The sequence below is a fragment of the Macaca mulatta genome, chromosome 10, assembly GCF_049350105.2.
Source record: "Macaca mulatta isolate MMU2019108-1 chromosome 10, T2T-MMU8v2.0, whole genome shotgun sequence".
Lineage (NCBI taxonomy): Eukaryota > Metazoa > Chordata > Mammalia > Primates > Cercopithecidae > Macaca > Macaca mulatta.
In genome coordinates, this window is record NC_133415.1 from 12664156 (window position 1) to 12679024 (window position 14869).

Consider the following 14869-nt stretch of genomic DNA (forward strand, 5'->3'; position numbering starts at 1 on the left):
AGCAACTTCTCAAGGAATTGAATGGTTTGTGATGAGGACTGGGCAAGACCAAGCAATTGCCCAAGAGCGAGCTGACTGGGCTTAGAGAGGGGGGGTGCCTGCCTGGCTCCCACCCCTTCCTTGTCCTATTCCTGGACCTCCTCCCAGGGCTAAGGGTCAGCAGTGGGGTGAAGCTCAGGGTTGTGGCAAGCTAAGAAGTGGGGGGTGGAATGGGATGAGATGAGGATGACTATTTTTGCAAAATTACTTGGTTACGTTGGTTGGTTGGTTGGTTGGTTGGTTGGTTTGTTTTGAGACAGAGTCTTGCTCTATAGTCCAGGCTGGAGTGCAGTGGCACAATCTCGGCTCACTGCAACCTCTGCCTCCCGGGTCCAGGTTCAAGCAATTCTCCTGTCTCAGTCTCCCAAGTAGCTGGAATTACAAGCACATGCCGCCATGCCCAGCTAATTTTTGTATTTTTAGTAGAGACGGGATTTCACCATGTTGGCCAGGCTGGTCTTGAACTCCTGACCTCATGATCAGCCTGCCTCAGCCTCCCAAAGTGCTGGGATTACAGGCGTGAACCACCATGCCCGACCCTTGGTGGCTTTTTAAAAGCTAAAAGTTGAAATTTTTTGGTTCATGTCAAGCCGTGCCTGGAGTGAATAAGGAGGTGACAGAGGCCACATCAAATTGCCCAGCACCCTCCCAAGCCAGCTAACAAGCCTGTGAGCTGATTCTGCGCGCTCTTTGTTCAGGCTGCTGACTTCTGAGAGGACAGACTTCAAAAAGGCCTGGTGGCCTGCAGAGGCCGAGCACAAGGACACCTGATCCACAGCGGTGGGTCACAAAGGAAGCGGCAGGGGAGAGGCGCCGTCCTGGCCTCCAGACATCCACATGCTCTGAGCATCAGCCAGGGAAGCTGTGAGCTCAGGAGGGAGTCCCAGGAGGAACAGAGGCCACTCTAGGGCGAGACTTGAAATGACCCTGGTGAGGATAATGAGGCCTGAGGTGGTGGGGACAACAGGAAATGGTCAGAGTGGAGGGCTGTTTGGAATATTTAGGATTTGGTGAGGGACTGCCTTTTTTTTTTTTTTTTTTTTTTTTTTTTTTTGAGACGGAATCTCAAAGTCTCGCTCTGTCCCCCAGGCTGGAGTGCAGTGGCGCGATCTCGGCTCACTGCAAGCTCCACCTCCCGGGTTCACGCCATTCTCCTGCCTCAGCCTCCTGAGTAGCTGGGACTACAGGCGCCTGCCACTGCGCCAGGCTAATTTTTTGTATTTTTAGTAGAGTCGGGGTTTCACCATGGTCTCGATCTTCTGACATTGTGATCCGCCTGTCTCGGGCTCCCAAAGTGCTGGGATTACAAGCGTGAGCGACCGCGCCCGGCCGAGGGACTGCCTTTGAGAGCTTGTAAGAAAGCCTTTTTGAAGAAGCACCTGGGTATGTGGTATAGGCAGAGGAGTGAGTGGGTGTACTCTTCTCAGGTGGAGAAGCTGGTGGAGGACACAGCTTGCAGGGAAGATGAGTTCGGTTTGGGACACGTTGGGAGTAAATTAGCCATAGGGTCCTGGAGGGATTTTTATCTATAGATTCGAGGCTCAGAGCGAGCTCCTGCCCATATAGGCACTGCTGGAGAAGTCTGTTGAAGGGTCGTTGTCCCTTAGTGCACCTCAGCTCTGAGATGACTGATCACCAGCCATCCTGGAAGCACCGCCAGGGACATAGGTGCTTAGCTCTGGATGCCACTGGAAATTCCAGGGGATAATGTCCAGCCCCTTGCCTCCCGCCTCTACCTCCTCAATCTCATGCCTTTTATCTCCATGAGCATCACCATGAGGTGAGGCTGGGGAATGATTAATCCCATCGGATAGGTGCAAGGCGAGGCCTGAGAGTTGTGGGGTGGCGATGCTCTGCAAAATCACTCAGAGGCAGAGAGAATGGAACCCAGGTCTGAGGCATCAAAAGATAGAACCTTCTGTCCTGCTAACTTTCTGTCTATACTTAAAGACTGGATAAAACATAAACATTCTTTCAAATACCCAACTGAGTTTCCAAGATTTAAAAAAAAAAAAAAAAAAAAAAAATCCCCAGGTACCAAAAACAAAGACAAAAGCCAAAAATCAGAGTGACAGGCAGATGTTTATTCTCTGGCTGTCCTGCAGGGTGAACCTATGGGTGGCAAAGGGAGGCAGGAGATGGGCGTGGGAGGTGGTGGCTTTTGCTAATGTTGGTAACCAAAGGAGCTTGGATTTTACACCTGTGGAGGGAGGGATAGGAGACAAGGCCTGGGACTCTTGCCAGCAGAAATCTGGAACCAGAATAAAACTGGACCCATATCCTCAATGAAAAAGCAAATGGTGGGGAAAGATCAGCCTGTCACAAAGGGAGAAGAGGAAAAAGTTGTAGTCTCGTTTCTGGCTCTGCTGGAAAAAATTTAAAAAGAATGATCTCTTGAGAAATTTTAACTCTAGACCTTCACTAACACGAATTTAAGGTTTGAATTTGTATTACCCACATGGTCCCAGGACTCCCAAGTATAGAAATTAATATAAAAAAAAACCCTGGGGTGAGTTACATCACAGACATGTGACTACTGGTAGCAAATGCAAGCCTCTGTGGATGGCCCTACCCACAGTAAAGGCCACACAGGATTCTCACAGATAAAACCGTTGTAAATGTGAGCTCACTATCCAAAATTACAAAACACACAAGCCACAAAGACAAATAGCAAAACAGCCAACAGTACATACAGAATCCTGCACCCAACACATTATTTTCAAACATGCATTGAAGATTTCCTAAAACTGCCAGGCACAGTGGCTCATGCCTGTAATCCCAGCACTTCGGGAGGCCGAGGTGGGCAGATCACCTGAGGTCAGGAGTTCGAGATCAGCCTGGCCAACATGGCAAAATGCCATCCTACTAAAAATACAAAAATTAGCTGGGCATGGAGGCACATGCCTGTAATCCTAGCTACTCGGGAGGCTGAGGCAGGAGAATCACTTGAACTCAGGAGGCAGAGGTTGCAGTGAGCCGAGATTGTGCCACTGTACTCCACCCTGGAAGACAGAGTGAGACTTCGTCTCAGGGAAAAACAAAACAAACAAAAAATTTCTAAAATTATCATGTATATCATGTGGCAGGAGATAAAGCAAGTCTCAATAATTTTCAAGAAATTGGCATCTCAGATCATGTATAATTAGTTAAAAATCAATAGGAAACAGGACTCTAAACAGTGTTGTACTGGCGTAAAGATGGGCTTATAGACCGAAGGAATAGAAAAGAGACCCCACCATAAACCTTCACATGTGTGGTCAGGTGATTTTTGACAAGGGTGCCAAAACCATTCAGTGGTGAAAGGACAGTCTTTTCAGTGCTAGGAAAACTGGATATCCACATTCAAAAGGAGGAAGTCGTATCCTTACCTAATGCCATATACAAAACTTAAAATGAATCAAAGACTGAAATGTAAGACCTTAAAAAACTTTGAGAAGAAAATATAGGGCAAAAGCTTCATGACACTGGATTTGGCAAAGATTTCTTGGATATGACTCCAAAGGCGTAGGAAACTAAAGAAAAAAGTAGATAAGTTGGACTTCATGAAAATTTTAAAATTTCTATGCATTAAGAGACTATTAACAGGGTAAAAAGTCAACCCACAGTATGGGAGAAAATATTTGCCAATCATGTATCTGATAAGGGATTGATACCGGAATATGTAGAGAATTAAAACGCAGCAACAACAACAACAAAAACCAAAGCCTGATTCAAAATAGGCAAAGAACTTGAATAGACAGTTCTCCAAATAGGATATACAAATAGTCAAAGGTCACATGAAAAGATGCTCAACATCACTAACCATTAGGGAAATGTACATCAAAACTACAATGAGATGTCAACTCATACCTTTTTTTTTTTTTTTTTTTTGGAGACAGAATCTTACTCTGTTGCCCAGGCTGGAGTGCAGTGGCATGATCTTGGCTCACTGCAACCTCCGCCTCCCAGGTTCAAGTGATTCTTCTGCCTCAGCCTCCCAAGTAGCTGGGATTACGGGCGCACACCACCATGCCCAAATAATTTTTGTATTTTTAGTAGAGATGCTGTTTCACCAGGTTGGCCAGGCTGGTCTCAAACTCCTGACCTTAAGTGATCCACCCACCTCAGCCTCCCAAAGTGCTGGGATTACAGGCATGAGCCACCGCTCCCGGCTAACTCATACCTATTAAGATGGCTACTATTTAAAAAAAAATGTTGGCAAGAATGTGGATAACTTGGAACCCTTGTGCACTGTTGGTAGGAATATAAAATAGAATAGCTGCTGTGGTATGGCAGTTCCTCAAAACATTAAAAATGCCATGTGATCCAGCAATTGCATTCATGGATATATACCCAAAAGCATTGAATGCAGAGTCTGGAGAAGATATTTGTATACCCATGTTCATAGAAGCATTACTCACAATAGCTAAATGTGGAAGGAACTCAAGTGTCCATCAGTGGAAGAATGGAGAAGCAAAAGGTGACATACACATACAAGAAAGGCAATACACATACACAAAAAGACAGGCAATTCTGACATGCTACAATGTGAATAAACCTTGAGGCTATGATGCGAAGTCAAGTAAGCCAGTCATAAGAAAGACATATACTGTATGATTCCACCTACATGAGATATTTAGAGTAGCCAAAATCATACAGACATAGTAGAATGGTGGTTGTCCGGAGCTTAGGAGGAGGGAGGATGTGGAGTTAGTGTTTAATGGGTATGAAGTTTCAGTTGTATTTATGTATTTATTTTTACATTTATTATTTGTTTTTATTTATTTATTATTTATTTATTGTTTTGAGATGGAGTCTCGCTGTCACCCAGGCTGGAGTGCAATGGCGTGATATTGGCTCACTGCAAGCTCCGCCTCCTGGGTTCACGCCGTTCTCCTGCGTCAGCCTCCCAAGTAGCTGGGACTACAGGCGCATGCCACCATGACCGGCTAATTTTTGTATTTTTAGTAGAGCTAGGGCTTCACCATGTTGGCCAGGATGGTCTCGAACTCCTGACCTCATGATCCACCTGCCTCGGCCTCCCAAAGTGCTAGGATTACAGGCGTGAGCCACTGTGCCTGGTCTGAAATTTCAGTTTTACAAGACAAAAAGATTTCTGGGATGGATGGTGGTGATGGTTGCACAACAATGTGAATGTGTGTAATGCCACTCCACTATACCCTTAAGAATGGTTAACGCAGTGATAAAAAGAAATGAGATCATGGCCTTTGCAGGGACATGGATGAAGCTGGAAACCATCATCCTCAGCAAACTAACATGGGAGCATAAAACCAAACACTGTATGTTCTTACTTATAAGTGAGAGTTGAACAATGAGAACACATGGACACAGGGAGGGGAACCATACACACCGGGCCCGTCAAGGGGTGGAGGTGGGGAGGGGAGGGAGAGCATCAGGACAAATAGCTAATGCATGCGGGACTTAAAATCTAGATGAGGGGTCGATAGATGCAGTAAACCACCATGGCACATGTATACCTATGTAACAAGCCTGCACATTCTGTACATATATCCCAGAACTTAAAATAAAATTTTTAAAAAATGGTTAAGATGGAGCTGAGGGCAGTGACTCATGCCTGTAATCCCAGCACTTTGGGAGGTTGAGATGTGGATCCCTTGAGGCCTGGAGTCTGAGACCACCCTGGGCGACATGGCAAAACCCCATCTCTACAAAAAATAGAAAAATTAGCCGGGCATAGTGGTGCGTGCCTGTAGTCCCAGCTACTCAGGAGGCTGAAGTGGGAGGATCACTTGACCCTAGGATGTCAAGGCTGCGATGAGTCATGATCGTAACACTGCACCCTAGCCTGGGTGACAGAGCAAGACCCTGCCTCTAAAAAATAAAGAGTGGTTAAGATGGTAAATTTTGTTATTGTAACATATTTTACTATGATTAAAAAATTGAAAAAACAAAATCAATAGCCAAAAAGTAACTAAAACCCAAAACTTCATCTATCTGGACAGTAACCCAGAGCTGTCTCCCCTGCATCTTGCTCCCTCCCCAACCTTCTGAAATCTTTAGGACAGTGAGATTCAAGGATGAATGTGAACATTCCTAATAGCGGGCAGACACGCAGGGGCGCACAGTCGATCTGACTTAAAGCTGGATGAGAACAGATCCCTCTGATCCCTCTAGAAAGGATGTGGCCTTCATTAGAACAAATTGGCACCAAAGTCTTTTCTGTCTTTTCCAAAGGATGAGTGAGCTCAGAGCTTGACAAAGACATGAGCCTCCATTTAAATGACAGCCGCCAGCAATCAGCCTTTATGAACACAGGGGCCTGAGAAACATTGGTGCAGAGCCAGGGTGGGCTGATGGAAACAGAACAAAGCCGGGTGGCAGGGGTCCTCAGTCCTGTGAAATAAGGACAAGCCCCCCACCAGCTTCTCCTGCCTATCACGCCTCAGGGTTTGAAACTGCAGCGCCAGCAACAGGCTCTTTCAGAGGAGATCTGGATATCCCTAGGAGTTCTCGGTAAAGGCTCAGATACTCCCAGCCGTGAGCAAGGAAACAGGACACACTTTGGAAAAGGCAAATGTGGACCCTGTCCCCCAAGGGGACTCATTAAAATGATCGTCACTCGCTAGCTCCCTTGGCAGTCTCTGCCAGCACACACGGTTCGGTCTGTGTGCTCTGGTGCCCTTGTGGAAGGCTTCTGCTCTTATCATCTCTGGTTCCCTCCGGGGAGCTCATCTGCCTGCCTGCCTGCCTTTCAAACTCAGGCACCATAAAGAGACCCTTGTCCATGAGACAGGCGGCCTGGTTTGAAGCCTCTCGGTCACTTCTCCTCTCCAGGCCTCAGTGCTCCTCAGCTGGGAAGGAGACTAGGACCCCCTACTTGGCAGGTTTATTTGGATTAAAGGAGGTGGTGAGTAAGAAGACACACCTTCTAGATCTCTGTCCAGACGTGACCACAACTCGGACTTCCCGTCTGGCATCCCAGCTATCTGCTCACCAATTCTCGGTGTCCTCCTCCCATGGAACAGCTTGAGGCGAGTAGGAAAACAGTGGCTTGAGTCCTAGCTCTTCCAGCTGTGTGACCTCAGCCTGGTCAATCACCCTTTCTGGTCTCTGTATCATCTCCTGTAAAATGGGGGAGGGGGCTCCCTCTAATTGTCCTTTTGAACTCAGAATTACTCTAAGGATAGCTAATACGTTCTGAGTGGACTTTACACTAACCGATTCATTAAATCCCCACAACCCAGATGTCTTTGTCTGTTTTGTTTTCTGTTGCTTAAAACAGAATATCTGATACTGGGTAATTTGTAAAGGAAAGGAACTTATTTCTTACAGTTATGGAGGCTAAGAAGCTCAAGGTCAATGGGGCTGTGTCTGGTGAGGGCCTTCTTGCTGGTGGGGACTCTACAGAGTCCTGAGATGGCACAGGGCATCACAGGGTGAGGGGGCTGAGAGGACTACCTCATGTCTCCCTCCTGCCAGCTTCTCCACAGCCCCATTCCCATGGTAACCCCTTAATCCACTACTCTATGAATGGATTAACCCATTCATGAAAGCGGAGCCCTCAAGACCCAATCGTCTCTTAAGAGCCCTGTTTCTCAATACCCCCACATTAGCGATTAAACTTCAACATGAGTGTTGGATGGAACAAATATTCTAACCATAGCACCAAAGAGCACAGTACACACAATATACAGATAAGGGAACTGAGGCTCCGAAATGTGATTACTTGCTTAGAAATTCTGGAGAGACAGAGCCAGGATTTGACCCCATGCCATCATCCTTAACCACCACACCAACACTGTTCTGTGCATAGCACTATGGTTAAGGGCACAGTCATTGGGGCTGGACAGCCTGGCTGTACAGGGCCCTGGGAATACGTGCATATTTGTTCCATGCCTTAGTTTCCCCATATACGAAATGAGAAAGGATCATAATACCCCTTCCTTTTGAAATTGCAGGGGGCTCTGCTGAGCGCTCCACGAGCCGGGCTCTGAGCTGCACACTCGCATTTCACTCTTGCATAAATCCTCCCATGGTGCAGCCAAGGAAACCGGAGAGAGTGGCTGAGTCACTTGCTCCAGGTGACTCTATTAGTAAGTTGTGCAGCTGGGATTAAAATCCAACTCCTTGACTTCAAAGTCCATATTTCAATTACTCCACTCCACGTTGATGCAATGCCCTCAGACTCCACATTTAAAACCCGACTGCAAAGTGCACCCCCCGACAGGCTGCCTTACTCATCTGCTTCCCCGATGGGACCTGAACCCCAGGCCTTGTGTTTGACTCATTCCTTTCCAGCCAGCCACCAGCGTTTGTGACTAACTGACCCCTTAATGGAAATGTCACTCGGATCCGTTCCTTCCTCTCCAACCCTGCTGTCCCCCTCCAGCCTAGACCCCCAAAGCTGAGGACAATGGAGACCAAGTACCCATTCCAAAGTGTAGCATTGCAAAGGGGCTGAGAAAAAAAAATGCTCCTGGTCCCTCACCCCTTCAAGGCTGAGTGGCTAGGGAGCCACGTGTGTGGTGGGAGGCTGGAGAGGGAGGTGTCTTTGTAAGTGGCTGTGGCTAGTGCTGGTGGCAGGCAAATTTCAGAGAAGAGAAAGAGCCAAGCCTGGACCCAGCCCAAGATGGGCCTGTGGGCTGGCAAGGTCGAGGGGCAGGAGCAGGGAGGGGCCCGGCTGGCAGCACTGCCCACCCCACCCTGGCTTCATGTGTAGTCCCTTCTTCCAGCCTGCAGAATCTCTCAACCTACCCCCCACTTCTAGGGCTCGCCTTGGATACTTAAGCTAGATCGGGAGACAGATGGTATTTGAGGAGGAGCTGCCAGGTACCCTTGGTTCCTCGCTGGACACACACAAATGGCCACCCAGGTGAGATCTCAGGTGCCTCCACCTCACCATAGGCAGGTTAGGTTTATGCGTACCTATTTTACATATGAGGAAAGGAAGTTTCCCCGAGCCCAAGGACTCAGCTTCCCTGCCTCCGAGTGCAGTGGCTGCAGAACCCTGGGGGCCACCGGAAAATGCCTTTCCTAGTGGAGCTGCAGAGGTGGCCACCACTCCTTAGGGTCCACTGGGCAGGAATCAAATGTACCCTGGACATGCCCTGGGTGCCAGTGACCCACATATGGAGAACATAAGGTTTGAGGCCTTGAGGAGTCCACAGCCTCGTCGGGGAAACACATTACAGATAGTGCAACAGAAACTGGTGCTGGGACCACTGGTGAGCCAAGCGGGGGGCCATGGTGGCTGTTTTGAGACGTGCTCCAGAGGGGAAGGGGGAGAGTAAAGGGAGGACGGGGCTTCCCAGGATGGACTTGGCTGCCTCCTCACCCAGCAGGGACCAGTCCACAGACATTTTGAAGGGGAGTGTCAGAACGTGAGCTGGGGAACCTGAGTCTGACAACTTCTGGGTTCAAATGCCAGCAGTACCCCCACAGACCAGGGGCCTCAGGGCAAATGACCGAATGTCTCTGAGCTTTGATTTTCTCATCTGTGACGTGGAAAGATTATACTGTAGAGTTCCAGGGCTGCCACAGGCGAGAGCCCAGTACAGTAAAAAGTGGCAGGAGGAACAGACCAGCAAGCAGGGGCTGCAGGAGGCCCTTGAGACAGTGAGGGGCACCCCCACCCCACCCCTACAGCATCCTTGGCCGGCCACTCCTCCTGGTCTTTCTTTCCCGGGCCTGGACTCAGGCACGCACTTTCCAGCCAACACCGAGGGCCCCCCACAAGGTGGACACACGTTTCCTCCTCGGTTCTCGGCCCCTCCTGAGCCTGTGTGGGAACAGATGTCCTTGTTTCCTGCCCAAATCTGCGAGCTGGATTGGCTCCTTTTGCTGCTTCCAGGGAGGCAGAAACTCTGGATGGAAATCTCTGGGCTTCCCTGGAGAGGAAAGCTCTCTTTTTCCTGGCTTCTGCCCTCCTCTCTGGTCTGGGTTCCCAATATCAGCATCCACTACTGATGTGTGAACACTTCTGGGCCCCAGCTGAACCCTGCACCCCACTTGGAAGCCCTCAGACTGGCGTGTGTTGATTGAATATACATACGATCCTTCATCTGAATGATTCCCCACCTCTGCTCAGAACGGGGGCGGGAGGAGAACCAAGAAAGGGCAGAGCAACTAGGGACTAAGCCTGGGCAATCAAAGGCAAAGACATCAAGAAGGGAATGAACATTTATTGAGCACCTAATATATGCTAGGAATAAATAAGGAAGGTATAGCAAGTACTGAGCCTTGCACCGGTAATACACAGCAGTATGGTAGGAAATGGTCACTGCCTTGAGTCCCTGGGAGAGATTATACACACGTCTCACCTGGCCTCATTTCCTTCCCATTATAATCCTATACATAGGTACCACTGGCTCTACCTTACAGATGAGGAGACTGAGGCAGCTCAGGTCTTGAGACCGGACTTAGTTGGAGACTTCAGGACGGACACAGACACTCTCTTTGTCCCCAACCTCTTTACCACCCCCTGGGGAAAAGGACCCTTTGTTCACAAGTACACCCCAAGAGGTACATGTTTTCTCAATAAATGTTTTTTGAGGCCAGGCGTGGTGGTTCACATCTGTAATCCCACCAGTCTCCCCAAACTCCTTCACTGGGAGTTTGAGCACCCACGAGTGCCAGCCCTGGAGTCACAGAGAGGAGGGTGCTGCAGCTGGTCCCTGCCCTCAAGGAGCTCACAGTCTGCAGGCAGCAGGGAAAGAGGCAGATGCTAGAGGAGAGGGAAGGATGGGGGTCGAGGGAAGAGAAAGATGTGTGTGTTTCATTGCTAGGTGATATATACCAGCACTGAGAGAGTGTGGTGGGAGAATGGGTTTGAAGATAGCCAGGGTGACCAACTGTCCGTGTTTGCCCAGGACTGAGAGGTTTCTCAGGATGCAAGCATTTCAGTGCTGACACTGGGAAAATTCCAGGCCAGCTGGGATGAGTTCATCACCTAAAGCCTGTGTTCAAATCCTGGCTCTGCCATGTGCCTGGTGAAACCACCAGTTACCTAATTAGCATCCCATCACCCATCTTTTAGAAATGACTTGATTACAGTCTAAAGGCCTTTCCTGTGCAATTCCTCTTTCTCCCTCTTCCCCTCTTTTAAAAGTGTATCTCAGTTCAAAAAACTTTTATTTTTATTTTTGTATTGAGATAGTGTCTCGCTGTGTCACCCAGGCTGGAGTGCAGTGGCACAAGCACAGCTTACTGCAGCCCCGACGTCTTGGACTAAAGAGATCCTCTTGCCTCAGCCCCTCAAGTAGCTGGGACGACAGGTGCATGCCACCATGCCTGGGTAATTTTTGTATTTTTTGCAGAGACAGGGTTTCACCATGTTGCCCAGGCTAGTCTTGAACTCCTGGACTCAAGACATTCTCCTGCCTTCGCCTCCCAAAGTGCTGGGATTACAGGCATGAGTCACCATGCCTGGCCTCAAAAAACATTTATTGAGAAAATATGTTGTACCATAGACTTTCCTAGGCTCTGGGGAATGAAAGAATGTTCTTGCCCCTTTTATCAGCAGAGTCAATGACTGGGAGAATGATTAGATGGACAGGGGAGGAATCCATGATGCCTCTTGCAGACTGAAACCAACTGCAGCAGCGGAGGCTGGTGTTCTTCCCACTAACCTCCCCCTTCCAGATGTCCCTCAGGAAGAGAGGCCACGGGGACCTTGGAGGGACTACTCCTGACCGTGTATGGAGAACTGGACCTTGGTGTAAGGAATGGACCATGGCAGCCAGGGAGGGGCCCCCTCAGCTCTCCATTTAACCACAAATTTGCCACTCAGCAGCAGATGGGGCAGTTAGCAGATGCTCTCCAACTTTGTGATCCACCTCAGCTTCTGAGCTGAAGCCTTGCTCTTCTGGGGAAGCTTCCAGCCAATGACTCAGGGTGAAAAGGGCACCACAGAGACAAGCCACTTGTGCCTGATGCAAAAACTCCCTCCTGGGCAATCTCAGCCCCAGAGCTCCCTACTGGGGTGGCCAACACTTTCTTAGATCAGCACTGAAGTCGGAGACTCTCCCTGCCCGATTCTGTTTCTGGCCCCATCTCAGTGTTTGCTTCCTGGAGGGTCCAACTGATAAACGCTACCTGTAAAACAAATCTGCAATCCATCCACATCTTTCTACCACTGACAACTCCAAGTTGCCATTACTTGGAGAAGCACCTGGATGGAGGCATAGCCCTCCAATTGTCCACCCCCCTCCCACATTTCCTCTTGTTTTTTTGTTTTCATTTTTGAGACAGGGTCTCTGTCGCCCAGACTGGAGTGCAGTGGCGTGATCTCGGCTCACTGCAACCTCTGCCTCCCAGGCTCTAATGATTCTCTTGCCCCAGCCTCCCGAGTAGCTGGGATTACAGGCATGCACCACTACCAGCTGGCTCATTTTTGTATTTTTAGTAGAGATGGCGTTTCACCATGTTGGCCAGGCTGGTCTAGAACTCCTGACCTTGGCCTCCCAAAGTGCTGGGATTACAGGCGTGAGCCAACGCTCCCAACCCTCTCTTATCTCTTTGTAACTCAGCTGGAGGGCTGAAGCAGAGAAGTGATATCACCTGCTTTGTGTTTTTAAAAGACCACTCTGGCAGCTCGAGACCCGCCTGGCCAACATGTTGAAACTCTATCTCTACTAAAAATACAAAAATTAGCTGGGCATGGTGGTGTGCACCTGTAGTCCCAGCTACTTGGGAGGCTGAGGCAAGAGAATCGCTTCAACCTGCGAGGCAGAGGTTCCAGTGAGCCGAGATCACGCCACTGCACTGCAGCCTGGGTGACAGAGCGAGATTCTGTCTCAAAAATAAAAAATAAAATCATACTAGGGGATCAACAGACCAATTTAAACAAGATTTGACTCCAGCCTCTGGACCCATTTATCCAAACTGTCCCCAGAGTCTCAGGGGGCAGCTCAGGTAAAGGAATCAGACCCACTCCCTTCCCAGAGCCTGTAAATCTCTACACGGCCCCCACCTTCCTGCCCAGCTTCCTCCCTCCCCTACATCTCACTCTGCTCTAGCCCCACTCTGTTCCTTCTGTTTCTGAAACATACCACGCTTCTTTCTGCCCCAGGGCCTTTGCACTAGCTGTTCCCTCTGCCTGGAATACACCATCTTTCCCCCAGACTTCTGCATGGCTGTTTTCCCGGGTCATTTAGGTCTGACCACCTTATAAATACTGCCCACTTCCCAATTCCCCGCTTCCCACTTCCTGTAACTTTCTATAACATCACTTTAAGACTTTTCTTTGTCATTCTCATCATTATTGGAAATTAACTTGTTTACTTAGCTATTCATTTGTTTACTGCCTGCCTCCCCACTGGAATATAAACTGTGTGAGCTTGTCTAGTTCCCAGCTTTCCCCAGGCTTGGCACTATGCCTGGCACAATGTAGGTCTCAAAACATATTTTCTAAAATGAATTCCTATATTTGTTATATATGGCAGAATTCCCTTAGCCTAAGAATGGAATGAAAGTGAAGAAATTAAAAAAAAAAAAAAAAAAAAAAAAAAAAAAACCTAGGAGTCATGACAATTCAGAGGGAAAATATAGGAACTATTCCAGTTTTAGGGAAGTTCCCCCGAGAATACTTCTCTGACCATCCCTTGAGGAATCCTGTGTTAGGATTAAGGGGGGGTCTCTCCCAGGACCTAGGAGAAATGGGCTTTGGGACCTCTCTGTCCTCTCCTCCTTCCTCTGCCTGCAGCAGCGGCATCAGGAAACTAGTTCAGCAAACATTCACCGAGAAGCTTCCCTGAGCAGGCTTCATGCTTAGTGCTGGGGATAGAGATGGGTCAAGGAAGAAGGGAGAGGCCGGGCGCCATGGCTCACGCCTGTAATCCCAACACTTTGGGAGGCCAAGGCAGGTGGATCACCTGAGGTCAGGAGTTCGAGACCAGCCTGGCCAACATGTTGAAACTCCATCTCTACTAAAAATACAAAAATTAGCTGGGCGTGGTGGTGTGCACCTGTAGTCCCAGCTACTTGGGAGGCTGAGGCAAGAGAATCGCTTCAACCTGCGAGGCAGAGGTTCCAGTGAACCAAGATCATGCCACTGCACTGCAGCCTGGGTGACAGAGTGAGACTCTGTCTCAAAAAAATAAAAATAAATAAAGTCATTCTAGGGGATCAACAGACCAGTTTAAACAAGATTTGACTCCAGCCTCTGGACCCATTTATCCAAACTGTCCCCAAAGTCTCAGGGGGCAGCTCAGGTAAAGGTAGCACCATTTGGTTCCCCAGTCACAGTGGCTCTGCTGCTCTTGGCAGCAGCCCTCTCTCTTGGCATCTCCTGTCCTTCCCTGGACTTCCTATGACAGTTTCTCCTGGAGATGCTATCTCTGTGCTTCTGTCTTCACAGCACACGTGTAGATATACCAGGAGTCCCGATGCCTCATGCATCCCCAGGACTTTAGCAGGGCCTACCGCTGGCCTTTACCTTCCAAGAGCCCAGCCCATTTCTCTGTCCATAAGACGCTTCCTCCAAGCCCAGCTGCCTGCACTGGGTTTTGAGGTCACAGCTTCAGTGAGTGCCAGCACACATCCACGCACACACAGCACTCGGGTTCCTGGCATGCAGCGCTTGTGTTTGCTTCGCTCCTCTTTCACAACTCAGGTATGGATGAAAATCCCTGGCTCCTAGAGATGGGTGAGCAGAGTGGACACCATCCTAACGTGTGTGGAGGGAGGTGGAGCACGTGTGCCTGGGAACACTGGACAAAATGTCAGTGGCTGCAGAGTGTCCCCCAGGACTGTGGCCTCCTGGGAAACATTCTGGTCTCTCCGCACCACCAGTGCTATGTGAAGTCCACTCGAAACCACAGTGGTAGCCGTGGTGGACCAGAGACCCTGGTTTGCTCCTTCCCTTCAAGTC